This window comes from Triticum dicoccoides, chromosome 2A (assembly GCF_002162155.2).
Source record: "Triticum dicoccoides isolate Atlit2015 ecotype Zavitan chromosome 2A, WEW_v2.0, whole genome shotgun sequence".
Lineage (NCBI taxonomy): Eukaryota > Viridiplantae > Streptophyta > Magnoliopsida > Poales > Poaceae > Triticum > Triticum dicoccoides.
In genome coordinates, this window is record NC_041382.1 from 721838499 (window position 1) to 721843407 (window position 4909).

The window sequence follows — 4909 nt, forward strand, 5'->3', positions numbered from 1 at the left end:
AAATATATTGCTTACTCTGGGTATATACATACACAAAAATTTAATGGATACGTACTAAATATTCTGGGTATATATATAAAAAATATAATGCTTTACATACTAAATATTCTAGGTATATACCTATTAAAAAATTTAATGAGTGTGTACGAAATAAACGAATCCGTACATATCTAATCTAATTGGTATGTACTATATGTCCTAGGTATATACATATGAAAACAATCTAATGTGTACGTATTAAATATTCTGAGTATGTTTACATACTAAATATTCTAGATATATACCTACTAAAAAATATAATGACTGTGTACCAAATAAATGAATCCGTATATACCTAATCTAGTTGGTATGTACTCCCTCCGTTCCTTGATATATGGTGTATAGATTTTTGAGAAAAAACCCGAAATATAAGGTGTATTGCGTTGCACCACACGTTTGGATAATTTTTTTAGAGATTTGATTACATTTCCTTATATTAGGCAACCTCCTCTATTTTCTCATGCCAATTAGTCAGGTGTAATCTTGCCCAAAACTTGTGAAATTTTTCCTCCATGTGCGTTCTTTAATTTTCATGTCAAAAACTATACACCCTATATATAGGAACGAAGGGAGTACTATATAACCTGGGTATATACATAGGAAAACAATCTAACGCGTACGTACTAAATATTATGGGTATGATACACACGCATGATTTTCCCTACGTACATATACCCACGCAAGAAAATATATTGCGTAATTTGGATATATACATACACAAAAATCCAATTGAAAGGTTCTAAACATTCTAGGCGTATTCATACAAAAAAATATAATGTGTTACATAATAAATATTCTAGGTGTATACATACACAAAAATATAATGCGTTACATACTAAATATTCTAAGTATATAGATACTAAAAAAAATCTAACGACTGTGTACCAAATCAACGAATCTGTACACACCTAATCTAATTGGTAGGTAATAAATATTCTGGATATATACATAGATAAAAATCTAATATGTACGTACCAAATATTCTGGGTATATATGAATAAAAATCTAACAGGTACTCCCTCCGTCCGAAAATACTTGTCATCAAAATAGATAAAAGAGGATGTATCTATATACGTCTAGATACATCCCCTCTTATTCATTTTGATGACAAGTATTTCCGGACGGAGGGAGTACGTACTAAATAAATGAATTCATACATGTATGAAATAAATATCCGTATACCCAATGTTTAGTATTTTTCCTTCTAAAGATATGTTACCATGCATGGCGCGCTTAATGACATCCATTAAATGATAAACATCATAATTATTTCCAAATTTCCAAATCTAATTACTTCAGAATTGGCAGTTACTAATGGATTGACCGATTACCTTATATACCTATCACAATAGCACGCATCTAAATGCAATCAAATGGTGAAAAGGCAAGGAGCCTGGTGTGTATATAGGTAAAATAGATGGGGCACCTAGTAAAACTAGTATAACGCCCGTGCGTTGCCACGGGCTCTTTAAAATTTATAATCAGTATCTTTCATTTATCATCCCCTCATATTGGGTGATTATGGGGTGCTCTAATTAGAAACACAACAATCAAATATTAGGAAATTTCACCGAACGAACAACAACGAATAATACGATATCTATCAAACAAATAAAATGAGGTCATATTTTTGGTCCGTCATGCACTTCTGTTGAAAAGTGCCTATCCCTTTTAGAATCAACCCACTGTTTGCTCGCACGCAAAAAAATACATCTCTAAAGTGGGGAACCGATCGGTGCCAAAAAGAACTCAAACTTCTATCCAATCTCGACTTCGTGCTCTTCCACTTCCATTGATAAAGATGGGACGTCAAGGGTTTCATCATGATGACCTCGAGCAGCCGCCGACATCCCTCCCCACATCTACCCCTACCCCCTGCTGCCGCTTGCACTGTCCTTGCTCCTCGAGGGAGCTAGGGACACAATGTTCTCTAGGATGGGCATGACCAGATCCACGAGGAGGCCACATTCTTCCATGGGAACCCAATCAAGCACACCACCCTCCGCAACCATCCAATCCCGGCCTAACAAAGTCAAGACCTGCCATCGATCCACAAATCAGGCTTGTCGCATCCAGGTTCACTACAAGTCTGCGACGAGTCTGTAGTCGACATCTTGACTTTGGCTATCCCCATGGAAGAATCATCGGATCCTGCTTACTTTTACCATCACTTCGTCTCTTCCCAAGGCAGCGACACCACCCAGCCAATCACCACCACCGTTTGCGGCTTGCCTACATAAAATCATGAGAAATCCCCACGACGGTGCTGTAAGATCACCTTGGCGACCTCGACAGTGACCGACTGGTCTAAGATCTAAGCTAGCCGCTCTTTGTAGAAACCAATAGAAGTAGGCGTGTGACTCAGATTTGTTCTTTGGTGTGCATGCGTTTCTTGCTGCCCACCAGCTCTTGTCTACAACTCGCCTATCTCTGTACCAGCTCTTGGTCTACAACTCGCCTATCTCCATGCTCGAGACGACCAAGCTCGATGCGCAAGCCGCATACGTCTGCTAGAGCTATATCCAGGCCCTATGATTTTTGGATCACTGGCACTATGGGTGCCAGGACCGGAGTCGCCCTCATTCACCAAGTGGATCAAGGAGGCCCACCACCTAGACTCTACATCGCAACATTTTGTGTTTTCCTATAAAAAGTAAAGAACCTTCTCTAATAAACGTAAATATAACCTTTTGATTTTATAGTCTCAACTTTCCTACACTCCAATACCAGAAGGATTTCTTGGTTTTATTTAATGACCTTCTTGAATGTCATTCACTTAGAAAGGTAGTAATACAATCTGTGATATTAAGGCAAATTATTAGTCATATTAAAGTGCAAAAGGCCCTATAGGAGTCAAAGCATGACTTTTATGGTTATACTGTAATTTGCAAGATCTGAGATTTATGCAAGTGTACAATCAGAGAAGAGCCAATTAAATAGATTTTCACATTCAGAATATTACGATTAGCAGTAGCACTTCAATTTTTTCATGTTTGATCAGCTTGTTAGGTGGTTATCACTAAGCATGTTGGAACGATGAGCATAACCTAACTTAGTTCAGTACGTGTTGCTGCAAATTAGTTCAGTACGTACGAAGCTGTTGCTAATTTCAATGCCTGGCTGTTGCAAGTTTCTAATGAAAAAGTACTTCAGGTCAAAGGTCAGGGAATATACACTTTTGTTATCATGGTTGTTTCCTTATAGTGAACAACTTTGATCACCACTTCAGCAACAACTATCTATAAGAAGACATTAGCTAAGTAGATACAGGCAAAGAAAGCATGTAGGCAAAACCAGAATTAAAAACATCCTTCTCAATGGAGCTTGTGCAGTTCGGAAGACCCTAATCATCGATGAGGGACCCCTCCGATGGTAGCATGGCGTGACAATTGCCGTCAATGACGACACCCAAAGTACCTTGCATAATCCATCGATCCAGTTCGGAACAATCAAGCACATACCTTGCAAAGTGATGTGGATCCGAAGTAGAGGTGGGAAGGTAAAGGCTTAGGTGAGGTGAGGTGGAATGAGACGTTGATATAGACGTGCACGCATGAGAATAAGGCGGTGCCCAGGATGGATCTCCATCGGAGGAGGCCGGATCCGCTGGGGAGGAGGTCGCTGTAGTACCTGCCATCTGTGCGATGGATCACGGGGCTGGCAGGCAGGGGGAGGGGATAGGAGGGAGCGGGTGGGCTAGAGCGCAGATGGCGGGTGCCCCCGACGACGGCTGGGAAGGATGGTGGAGGAGGTGGATGAGGATGGCGGCGGCGGCGTTTGCGGTTGCGCCTCGTCCGCAGCCGTGCTGGTGATGGTCGATGCGAGAGCCGGATGGCGTCGGCCAAAATCAGGCAGGGGCGACAAAGATTTAGAGGAGAGAGAGAATGGAGGCGATGAGCGATGGGAGGAAGGGCCACCGGCGATTGGGGTGGCCTCAGATCCGCCCTCCGTGGCCGCCTATTTCATGGGACGAACACCCGTGCTCACCGTTGGGCTCGCCTTCGGCCGCTGTCTCGCCGACATTCACGACGTAGAGCCCCTTCCTCCGATCCCATTTGCCAGGGAGGCAGCGCCATCCTTCATCGTAGAGAACGAGTCCACACTGAGATCCCAACCAGATCATGATTGCGCCTCCCCAAACCGCAGCGGCACATCCCACTCCATCAACGACCAACCTATATGAGGCGGAGGGTCAGTGTAGGATGCGAGCGCCGTCACCATGGACGTGGGGGACGCCGTAGGTGGGAAGGAGGCGGCGATGGCGTCTGTGTCAGGAAGATCGCACGACGGTGGCGGCGTTTACTCGAGGGGGTCGAGAGGAGCTGCGTTTGGTGCCGGGTGGGTTCTTTGGTGCGTGCGTGGGGCTGGAGATTGTGATAGGTGATCATGTGAGGGCGTGCCATACCTGGATCGATAGCCTTACCATACCTGGTGGTAATTTAAATTTATTACCATATTCGATATTTCCCGAGTTATGGCCTTACCATACCTGGATTGATAGTCTTTGGGGTAATTTAAATTTATTACCATATAACTACCATATTCAAAATTTCCTGAGTTATGACCTTACCATACCTGGATTGATTTATTACTATACGTGGATTAATTATGATTTATTACTATATGATTTATTACTATACGTGGATAGCCTTACCATACCTAGTGGTAATTTAAATTTATTACCATATTCGATATTTCCCGAGTTATGGCCTTATCATACCTGGATTGGTAGCCTTTGGGGTAATTTAAATTTATTACCATATTCGATATTTCTCGATTTATGGCCTTACCATACCTGGATTGATAGCCTTTGGGGTAATTTAAATTTATTACCATATTCAAAATTTCCTGAGTTATGACCTTACCATAC